The 12,109-nt window shown below is 40.1% G+C and overlaps 1 pseudogene; it reads right to left on the bottom strand.

Moving 5' to 3' along the window:
- Nucleotides 1–483: 483 nt before the first annotated feature.
- On the bottom strand, nt 484–2,075 carry LOC147433421 (protein LURP-one-related 10-like; annotated as a pseudogene).
- Between the last annotated feature and the right edge of the window lie 10,034 nt (nt 2,076–12,109).

Here is a 12,109-nt window from a genome sequence, read left to right as displayed (position 1 = left end):
TCTCTCTCTCTCACTCACACACACACACACACACACTACCGTCAATGGAGTGTGAAACAACATTGTAAGGCTAAGAAATAACAAAGTACTAGGCATTAAAGAATATCATTATTTAATAAAAGAAGCTACTTTGGACAATAATGAAAAAGATCAAACTCCATCAATGACATTACAACATCTATGGATAAAAGAACCTAACTACATGTACTGACTGTGACTAACTACATGTACTCAGATTGAGGATAAAAGATAAAGATATATCCTAATTATGCCTTGCATTTCCCTCCATTCCGCTCAATAGTATTCAATACAAGGGCATCGACTTGGGTGCATAATATGGTGTAGACAATATTTTGAAATGTGTAGTTAAGATAATAAAAGAAAAACTTTAATTTACAGCTCATTTACATTGATTTCTAAGTAAAAACTTCACGGACGCAAATCATCTCTTCAAACCCCACCTCCACAACCTCCTCCTCCTCCTCAACTTGATTTTGGGCGTAAGTCATCATATATGGCCACTAGCAGCACAGCCATGGCTTGATCAATGTCGGGAAAAATTGTGATTCGATAGTCGACCTTTGAAAATAAGGAACCTCCTTTGGCCTGCAAAAAAGGAAAAAAAGACCATAAAGCCACGCTTAAGAAAAGTGACATACTACTGGCTTTTAAACTCATTTCTTGCCCGTCTTGCCAACAAAGCACCTGTGCTTTTGGCATCATGTTTACATAAGAGCAACTTATCCCGTAAGAACTTACTAGTTAGGGAATTCGATAATGTTATGAGAAGGGATTGAACCTTGCAAATTAGGAGCAATACAAGATCTAGAACCATAAATATGCTCACATGTTTGCTCTAGTGAACCTTTCAATAATAACAACAATAAAACCATCTCTCTAGCTTACATCAGGATCATTGCATTTTCTTAGACCAAGGTAGTGGGGCCCTCGTTAACTCAAAAGACATGGCTTTAGTTCGCACACCTATGTGCATCATCCAATTGAAAGATCATCTTTAGCTCTCACAAAACTTCCATATCAGACCAATAAATGTATGGTACTAGATGCGATGTAGGGACCAAAATTCAATTAGCGCTCCAATTTCTACCAATGATAGTCACAAAATGAAGATTTGTGAGTATTACTTAGCGATTTTGGTCGATAGTTTTTATGCTACCAAGCTCCAAGTTGTGGAGACTCTGAACATGATGTGTGCCATGCATTGTTTGGAAAAATCGAAGTTTATGTGTAAATTTATCGGCTAGAATCTTCAAAAATTGGATAGGTTTTGAGGGCTCCCTTGGATTTAAGGGCTAAATTGTGGCTATATTGGGTATCAAAACCGGTAATGTGCAATAAAAGTTTCATAAACTAAGGTTTATAATCAATCTCAAATTTGAGGAATTGCAAAAGAAGCATTTCTCTAGGCATCCCATCCCCATGGGTTGTGAAGCCAGTTTCTCTCTCCGATGCGCTACTTCTAATTCTAATGATTTGCCAGTTTTGGGCATTGCTGTAAGGAAGATTTGTAATACCTTGGCGACGACGGCATCGTTTCAGAAGATTTGGAGTGAGTTAGAAGCTAGTTTGAGCGTGTAGTCAGGGGGCCCATCTGAAGGGGAGCCAGCCATGAAGATGTGAAACAGAGAGGACTTCTCCTTCACCGTGAAGGCCAAGGCACCCCCGTCCCCAGCATCTCCTTTGAACACGTCTACTTTCGTACTGCTGAACATGCGTCTCTGTACTGTGCAGAAACAAACTAAGCAAACTGGCCTTCTCTCTCTCTCTCTCTCTCTCTCTCTCTCTCTCTCTCTCTCTCTCCGCGATGTAAGAGGACATACTACCTTTTCTGTGTAGTGTAGCAATGGAGCTCCATGGGCGTCTGTAAGCACGGGAGATCCCGAGCCGCAGCAGACGAAGGGCACCGATAGAGAGAAGAGGAGGGCTTCACTGTGGGCATCCTTCGCGTAGGACTCGCCAGCGCCGAAGCAGCCCGTGGAAAGGTAGAGTTTGATCTCTGCCGAGGAACTGCCCGGCGCGGGATTCGAATGTTGATCGCCTGCTCCCATCACCATGCCTCGAGTGTAGAATTCTGGCGCGACTCTGGTTGTTGCTCGTCCTCTTTGCCAACCTTTTTAAACAGTTCCAAATCTGACCAGTTCCAATCTCTTTGAACTTTGACCGAATGATGTGCAGCACTTTATGAGACGGGTTTCAACTTTCGCCCACAGATGTGATAGATTATTTTGTTGGAGGTTATCTCTTTAATCAGTAACGCAAGATCAGTCTTCCCATGGGCCATCATCCCCATTGCCTTGTAACATAGAGAGAGATAGTGAGAGAGAAGTGCGAGACATATGACAATTTAGTTGGCCAGATGCAATAGGTTATAAGTGGACAGTAGTGCAACAAGAGAAAAAAAGTGATAAAATCACGAGGCCTGCAAAATGACCATTAGGAGATGTACATAAGTAACAAGTGATAAAATCACATGGCAGGTGCAAAATGACCATTAGGAGATGTACATAAGTAACAAGTGATAAAATCACAAGGCCTGCCAGGCATGATTAAAAAAAAAAATTGACATGCAATTTTTCAAGCCCCCTTTAATATGCTTTGTGTAATGCAATCAACTTATATAATTTGCCATATATAACATTAACTTAAAGATATAAATACAAAAAAATGATAGGCAATTTTGAGATTGTTTTGATAGGCAAAATAGCCCTTGACAAAAAAAATAGGCGTCAATTTCAGGCCTTGATCTGAGGCTAGATCCCACTTTAAAATCACTACATCTCTAAGCTTTTAAAAAAATATAAGCATATAGAATTGAATTAAAAAAACACCCTTAAACTCTACACTCTAAGCTTTAGATCCCTATGCTCTACACTCCACTTTAAAAATTCTACATTTTTAAGCTCTAAAGCCCTTTTACAAATTTAGAACTGTAGATCGTAGATCCGTAAGTTGTAAATCCCACTTTAAAAGCTTTAAAGTTCTAAGTTCTAAAACTCTAGCGTCTCGGGGTGACCCTCCCTTTACTTGTGGATCCATGTAACATTTTCACTTTCTTTAATTCAAAGTTTTACCTTCTAATAAAAAAAAAACTTTAGGTACTCATTGGATCATTGGAGACCTTACTTTAAAAGTTCTACATCTTTAAGTTCTAAACTTAGCTTTAATATCTCTAAAAATAAAAATAAAAAAAATTAAAGATTAAAGCCCTAAATGATAAATTCCTTCCATAAAGTTTTAACTAATAAAAATGACAACTTTAATCTATTACCTCAAGTTTCAAGGGGTGAACCAAATTCAACTTTAGTCTATTACCTCAAGTTTCAAGGGGTGAACCAAATTCTCAAATGACAAGGTGGGTAAAAGAACTTCTCAAATTTCAAAATGAAAAGGTGACTCTTGGAATTTGTGGAGCCTCTAAGGCTTTATCATTTAACATATAAGACTGTCAACTTTTCATGCTTCCAAAGGCATTGGGCAACCCAGAATCTTTCCCTTGATATATGACAGTTCATTTCATTTTTCAAAACTAAAGACATGTCCATCATTAGATTTACACAATTCATTTCAATGAGTGCTCATTATCTTATTTCAACCAATCAACATTTTTGACTTCCTCTTCGACATATTAAATATCGACATGTTGACAATGCTATAGGTAAGCATGACTGGTAGGGCATCACGCTAGTCACTCACTTTTTGAGTGGGCTTGCAACAAGTGTTTGGCTACAATTAGTGGCATGCATTGGATCATCAACGCACACATGCAGGTAGAGTCATAAAGCACTAGATCTCTCATGAAGTCAAGGTGTAGGGTTCAATCCTACCTGCTTGACTCCGCGTTGAACTTTTGAGAGCATGGTCATGCAAGGCAACGATCTGGAGTGTGGCAAGATGACCTCAAACTGTCTGCAGCTGAAGTTGCCCAGGCTGTAATGACCTTCGGTGGCAATGTGGTGCATCAAATGGGCTTTAGAGAGAGCTTAGATTTACAAGGTAGGGGTTTAAGGCAGGATGGTTTGCGGCGGGCAAGTCTTCCTAGTGACGGGAGGCCAATACTAGGTGACAAGTGGGTTCAAAAAGCTGGCTAGGCGAGGCTCACTGGATGAGCTTACATGAGAATTTTTACACATTGTAGCACGCATGAGGTCTTTTGCCATGATGGATGCACGTCGGGGTTGCTCATTTGGGAGCTATCTGATATGGGTAAGTCCCATGGAAAGCCCCCTAGTTTCACCCAAAACCCAGCTAATGGTCAACCACCAGTTAATGAGCTTCATGGAGAGACATCTGGTTCTACAGCTGGTGGTCTATTTGTTAATGAGCCACCTACTTCTAAAGAAGTGCCAATGGGTAAGCTTCATGGAGAGTCTACTAAAAAACCATCTAGCGATCTTCCAGTTAATGAAGAGACCGTGGTTATTCAAGAATGAACAAGAGGAAGAGAGTAACCATTTATTCTTTTGACAATGGGGATGGGTAGCCTTATGCAGAAAGGACAAGGTGATTGACTACCTATAAGAGCATCATCACCAAGCAGACGGTCAATCTCATTATTAGAAGAGTTCAGTTTGGACATTCAAGCTCTAGAAGGGCTATCCGCAATGAAAGTTCTACCATCCTTGAAGCCATGTTAGCTGCCAACTACACAAAAAGCGCAAACAACTAAAAGAAAAGAAGCAAAATTTGTGCATTGTACCACAGGCATGTCCACAAAGTATTTCACATCTTCAAAAGAGGTAGCGAGGGGTTGAAAAGGAAGTGACATCCCTGATCGCACTGCAATATTACCAACTCGGTCATCTCTGAAGCTTTTGTTATGAATAGTTCTGCTTGTCACATGCTCCATCTACAGTTGATCATCTGCATAAGATCTTGTTTTTCAGACATTTTGCAAACCATCTCAAAAAATATGTTGAAGGTTTCTCCGTACAAACACTATTTTTGGAAGTGGATGGAGACAATGGCAAAGGTTTTCTCCTTGAATGCGAGGAATCCATTAGTAGCACTTCACCTCCATCATCAGTTGTGTCCATCTCAGCAAGTGCTTCCTCCAAAATTGTTGCCTGAGGCTTTCCAATTGCTGCATTAACGTTGCACAAACTCAGATTTTGCAAAAACTTTTGAAATTGTGGCACCAAAAATTTGATAAACTCATGGCCCAAGTAGGACAAAAAACATTGTGAATAGGAGGTTAGATAAGGCAATAAATCCAATCAAGGCACCAATGCCAATCCAATACCTGGATGATTCAGAAAAAAGTCCCCCGCCTCTCAAGCACAAAAACACCAGCCATATTGGTTCCATTGACTATGGTGTTCTGTATCAAATGCATAGCAAAAAGCATCATGTTACTAACCCTATAGTAACCAAATACATGTCACAAATGAAGATGATTATTACCCATCTAGAAGCAAGAAACTCATTCACTCCGCTTTGCTGTTAGCCCATAGTGAAGGGGTGAGGACCACAAACCCCATCTCCACCATGCATGAATTTTTACTGAGAAGTAGAGAAAAGCTGAACTTAAGTTCCCCTTACAAGCTGGAAGTGTTATCATCCTTCAATTGTTTTGGCCTTCATTTTGTCATAAGCAATCAGATAAAAGTAACTATACATACCTCTTAGAATGATGAATCCTCCCAACATAAATATTACACGTAGCGATGTCCATGGGAACACAAGTTCTCGACTGTGGTGAACCCAGCTAATAATTATACCTTCACCCTACTCTTGCCAGTACATGGTGAAGGTTGAGAAGCAACAACAAGCTTCACCAATTCTTCACAATCACCAAAGTAGAGTAGAACAGATTTGACGAACTAAGCTCGTGTAGCAATACACGAGCTTCCGACTGCACCAAAAGTTAGCTATCCTAAGGCTGATGGTTGAAGTGCAATGATGGAACGAAATTACTCCCAAGCAAGTCGAGCTGATCATGAAAAAGTTACAAAAATAAATGGAGCGAAAGTTGAGATCAACAAAGTATAAGAAAAAGTAAGGTACGGCTACCTAGACCGTAGTTGAGCATCCTCAACGCCAGCTCTGCTTGCCCAAATCTCTAGCTGCCATTGTCCCCACTCGTTCCTCCTTTCCCTTCACTTGTTGCACAGCCCTGCCTGCTTCACCCCCTTGGGTTGCAAGGCTTGGGAGCATGGAGCTGCAAGCTGCTGGGCTACATGGCCATCGATGTAGTGACTAAGACACACAACACTACGCAACGCAGTCGAGAAGGGGGAGAGAGTTTTTTCCTCCAAATGTTGGTTGCTCTCCATCCATTCATGTTGTGCCCTACCGTGTTGGCATGAAGCTTTGGAAAGCCCCTATTGCAAGCTGGAATGCCGAGAGAGAGAGAGAGAGAGAGAGAGAGAGAGAGAGAGAGAGAGAGAGAGAGAGAGAGAGAGAGAGCATCCTCTAACGTACACAAAGGAGGAGAGAGCACTCCCACTCTATGTTTCGTGCTATGGCCCTCGCCTTCAGCACGCAGACCTTGAGGCCAGAGAGAGAGCAAGAGAGCTTTCACAACAGACATAGAGAGAGAGAAGTGAGTCTCAAGCATATATATATAATATATATATATATATAAGAGAGAGAGAGAGAGAGAGAAAACGGGAATTAGTTACAGTGTGTCAGGGACATTACAGACATACTGCCAGTTACAACACTCTCATCATGAGTTACGAGACTCCTTTCCAACATTGAAATCATACAATATACAATGCTCATGGCAATGAGTATCACCTGAAAGCAATTAAAGATTTTAGTGAGTGTCTCCAAAGGTCTATCTTTATAAATCCCTTTAATGAGTTTTTGCTCTAGCAACCAATCAATAAAAAAAAGTGTACAATTTTTTAAAACAACCTCTCCTTTTTCATTAGGAAAAAGGGAACACATCACTATGGCCTTAGCCCTTTGGGCAGGCCAACAAAGATGGTAATGTAGATGATGGCTTGAACTAGCTGTAATCCAATGAGCGTTTCTCTAGATCCTTCCCAAAACAAGGTAAGAAAAGTGATAAAATCACAAGGCTTGCCATGGAAATGATTTGTGTCCATCAAAAATACAAGTGATAATATCTTGCCAAAAATATTTACATAGAGCTTAAATGTTTCTCTTTTGAAAAAACTATCCTCTATGTACAATCAAACCAAGGATTTGGTGACATGATAAAAGCAACACAACACATCGATTGATGTTTGGATGATTCCCTGCAAATTAAACAGGAGCTCAATTTGAAAAATGGGTCTCTAATAGAAAGCCACAACTCTCTCTCTCTCTCTCTCTCTCTCTCTCTCTCTCTCTCTCTCTCTCTCTAATGGGAATGGCCTATGAACTTAGAGAATAGCGGAATTAAGAGAATTAGAGTGAGCAATTTTGAGAGCATAGAGGGTGAACTTAATTGGTAGTAGCAACTCTATCATAACCCTTAATTAACTAGGCATGAACAATACTTTTACAAGAGAGAGAGTGTAGAGAATATGACAACAGTTGAGGACCGGATTTATGTGGAGCCGGCCCCCCCCCCAAAAGGCATTTGTATTATAGATTCTCTCATTAAGAGAGACTTGGTACAAACAATCTTTGTGTTCCTTGAGACCTCCTTGGCAATATGGAGATGGAAGGTTCACACACCAAGCTTTTGCATAATTTCAACAATCAATCTTAGCTTGAAAACAATCAAGAACTTGTGAACATCATTAATCTTTGTGTTTCCTAAATCATTTGAGTGCATGAAGATGTATACTTTTATGCATCAACTTGTGCTTAAAGCAATAATTAATCTACCTTGCAATACAATTAATCTACTTGCATTAAGTAATTAATCTACTTGCAATAAACCATTAGCCTTCTTGCAATAAGCATAACATGCACTCGTAGAAAGCATTAACTATCCCAAGCCTCAATCCCAAGACCTCAAACACATTCGAAGGTGGAGAGAGCCAGCAGGGAATGAGGGTAGGGAAGAGGAAGAAGAAACATTTCATAGGAGAAAGAATTAGTTCCTCACTTATCATACTCTTGTTGCTAGCATACATAATAGCATAGTAATGGAGAAGAAGAAGATGGCAAGCTTAAGCATTGAAGCATAGCTCTTGGTTGGATTTGCATTCCATAGCCAAGAGAGTTGGTGTAGGCTCTCAACTTCTCAAGGAGCTTCGAGAAGGAGATGGAGCTCTTGCACTTTGCATAGCACACAATGAGAGTGTTTGTGAGTGTGTGTGGGTGAGTATACCCCCTAAGCAACCCCCTAGCTTGCATGGTCGACCCCCCCCCTTGTAGCTCATGATGAAAGCTCATTGGACCCCTCCAGGCCTAGCCAATCCCAAGCCGGAGCCATTACAAGCAACAGGGGTAGCCTTGGGACAAGTGTCCCCCTTTCCCCTTTGAGAGAGAGGACTTGATAAATTCAAAATCAATTAATTAAATATCCTAAATTATCATTGGACCCCTTGGGTGGCCAACCAATAGGCTTCAAGCACACCATGAGGGCAACATGAGGAGGAACTTGACAAGTGTCCTTGATGCCTCTTCAAGGACACCTCTTCAAGCTGGGGTTTCCCTTGTGTGTGTGTGTGTGTGTGTGTGTTCTCTCTCATCCCCCCCCTTGTAGGCTCGCCCCCCTCCTTGTAGGGATCTTTTTGACTTTGGATGAGCAAGCCCCTTAGTCATCAAGCATGACAAAGCACTTGAACTAGGGGGTGTTCCCACAAGCATCTCAGGCAAGCATCTCAAGGCACCTCAAGCACCTTAATCATGTAGCAAGTCAAGCACCTCAAGCATGGAGCCAGTCAAGCACCTCAAGCATCTTAATCAAGCACCTCAAGCATGTCAAGCACCTCAAGCACGACAAGCACCTCAAGTAGGACAAACACCTCGAGCTTAGGCCGGGTTTCCACCTCAAGCTCAGCCCTAGCTTGCCTAAGGTCAAAGGACTTTTATACACATTATTGGAGGTCTTCAATGAAGCTAACCCTAAGGTCTTATGCTCCATTGGTTAGCCTTGCTCTTTGATAGACCATCTCTCATTTGGGCCCCTTAGCCATTGGCCCCGTGTTGAGATAGATCTATAAGCACATGTCTATATCTGAACCCTTGTTCCCGTGTATTCTCCCACATTAAGTGATCAGTTTAATATGAGAAAATCATTTGGGTTGGATAGATATTAATTGTTATGACATTACCTCTCTCTTGAAATCATAGTCGTCCTCGACTATGAGGTAGAGATGGTAAAGTCTCACCCATTAGTCCATTGGTCTTAGCGGGTAGAGGATCTATTTTTACCCTACGACATCATTCCAGAGTGGATGACGAATCCACTTGGTGCTTGAGAGACATTGTCTGCCGCAAGCATGTCTGCTCTTTTTAGTCCATATCATACTTCCAAAGTAGAGTGACAAGTTCTACTTGGTGTTTGGGAGACACAGTCACCACAAACATAATCCTAAGTATGCATACTTTAAAATTTGTGCACAAAACATGAAAAGAGAGTCTTATAAGACAAAAACATTGATCATTTAAAATGCATTTCTTTTACATTTGCTTACTCTTTTGTGTCATTGTAAGCATCATTAACAAGGTTCATATTATCCTTAAGCAATGTTGTTTGCATGCATTTAGTATCTTTGAAAGGATAATTAAATAAGATACTGTCAGTAATCTTACCATTTCTTAATACCTTGTCTTCTTGTTGAAGGATGAACTTGGGTTGGAGCTCCTCTGCTTCATCCTCGATCTGTGGCGGGTCTTCATTTGTGTGTAATTTGCCTTAGATGAGCCTTGGGAAAGTTTAGTAAGACCCAACCTTTTTTTTTATAAAAAGTATAAGGCTCTTTTGTGCCTAACGGCAGGAGCCTCTTTTGCCTAGCTAATAAATGGATATAGCCTGTTTAATCTTGTAAAAAGATTCTTTTTTATCTCGGCTATACTCCTTTGCAATGAAGATCTTCCCAGGTATCTTAAGCTACAAGGGACTTTCGGATCTTCCATCTTTAGCCTTGAAAGGTAGTTTCTCCTTAGAAGTATGTTCACGTTATTAGAGACATATTGTTCTTAAGATAAGTACTTCTCTCATTTTGAGCATTGATCTACTTCGAATCACAGGCTTTTAGTAGATCAAGGATTATTAGTTTTGTATCTTTTGGCCATCCATTGGAATAGTAGGCCGACATAAGAGGGTTACTCTAGTTATGATAGAGATTCTATCAAAAATTAATGGTCATGGTAGGATTTCTTTCCAACACTATTAGATGTTGGCAAGCCATGGTCCTTTTTTCACACTTCATCTTTTGGTATACCATACATTTTGAAACATTCTCTTGTATGTTATTGTTTCTTGGTAAGCCAATACAAGTATGCTTTTACTCCTAGCAAAGAAAATTCGAATTCCTCTTTTCCCCGCTTATGGAAGGAGCATGGGAAGCAAGGAAGATATAGCCTATTGAGGTATGGAAGATAACCATCCTTTTACGTGAGTGGTTCTTTTTCTTCCATTTGTAAGGCTATTATCATATCCCTAAAGCCTGGGTTAGAAGCATATTTAACTATCATAAAACATAGCTCATTGCAAGTTGCTATTGATATCCTATCTACCCTTGGCCATTGGGAAAGTGCATCGGCTACATGATTGTGCTTGCCAGCAATGTGAGCAAAGTAGAATTTAAATTGCAAAAAGAAAATTTCCTACCTCATTTGATTGTCCGAGAGCTTGGTTTGCATCATGAATGGAGTCCGCAAGAAGTACTTCCATGTGTCTAGAGCATTTAAAATAGCTCATAGGTCCTTTTGTATATGACCAACATTCGCTCATTGGAGTTGAGTCTTTGAATCTCGTATGCTATGGTATTCCCTTCTTGAAGCAAAGTTTTGCTCAAAGGCAATCATCCAGGCATTACATTGGACCTCAAATAGCTTTGAGAGATCCCATGAGTTGAGAAATAAGTTTCTCTTTAAACTTTTTAGAAGTATTTTTCTCTCTTTGCGGTCCATGTATACTTAACGTTCTTTTTTGTTAAGTCATGTATTGGACCTGCTATAAGCGTGGATTTTTCCTATGAAGCATCTTTAGTATGCACTCATACCTTTAGAGCTTTGCAACTCATGTAGATTTCTTGGATTAGGCCATCTTTTATTACCTCTACTTTTTGTGGATCCATAGAAATACCACCTTTAGAGATAATGTGACCTAATTATTGAATCTCTCTCGAAACTTACCAGTCCATGTTATTGCCTTTTTGAACTCCTCTTGTGGAGCTTGTAAAGCTCAATAAGGAGGCTTATTAGGCAATGAGCTTCATGGTAAAAGCTCCATTGTATGGCCATTGTCCCCTCATTGTGGAGATAGCTCACGGGGTATCATCATTAAAAACATTTTGGAATCCATTTAGGAATTTAGACAATTCTAATTCCTCTTGATTCCCGTTTTTTTTTAATTTAATAATATTGTTATTGGTTGAAACATTAAATTCATTTATAGACTTTCTAACAGAAATCATGTATATGAAAATATAAATTTTCATTAACTTGTGAAAGCATGCATAATTACAAGGGATAGGATACTACCCGACTCATAAACATGTATGTACATATCTTCTAGCATAGGAAAAACAAAAGCCTTTTTCTATAAGCATCCTCTTTTGGAGTTTCCAACATAGAAACTCAAGGTGGCTTGTTGCGTGCATTTCTTTGGGGACAAGCACGATAGACATGCCCTTGTTGTCCACACTTGTAGAATTTGTTATCCTTACGATAACACTCTAGCTCTATTGCAGAGAGTTTATTCTTACCTTTATAGACTCCTTTCTCCTTAGCTTTGTTATCGGTGTTGCTAGAGTTGCCTTTGGAGGAAGTTTGAGCATTAGTCCTCCCTCTAGGCTCATTTTGATCCTTCACTTCCATGGGTTTAGAGTTTTTCTTAACCCCTTGTTGGGAATCGATTTGAGAGGCGACCATAGTATGGTGTATGACCGCTGATATGGTATTAGGCCTTTGTGAGTTAATATACTCGGCCTTCTCTTCAGAAATACCCGCATATAATTGTTGCTCTTGCTCCCCAAAGTCTATCTTTTGTAGATAGTGGCTTTGAGAAATAAAT

This window comes from Adiantum capillus-veneris, chromosome 20 (genome assembly GCF_014529385.1).
Source record: "Adiantum capillus-veneris isolate H3 chromosome 20, ASM1452938v2, whole genome shotgun sequence".
Lineage (NCBI taxonomy): Eukaryota > Viridiplantae > Streptophyta > Polypodiopsida > Polypodiales > Pteridaceae > Adiantum > Adiantum capillus-veneris.
This window is presented reverse-complemented; position numbering and strand designations above follow the sequence as displayed.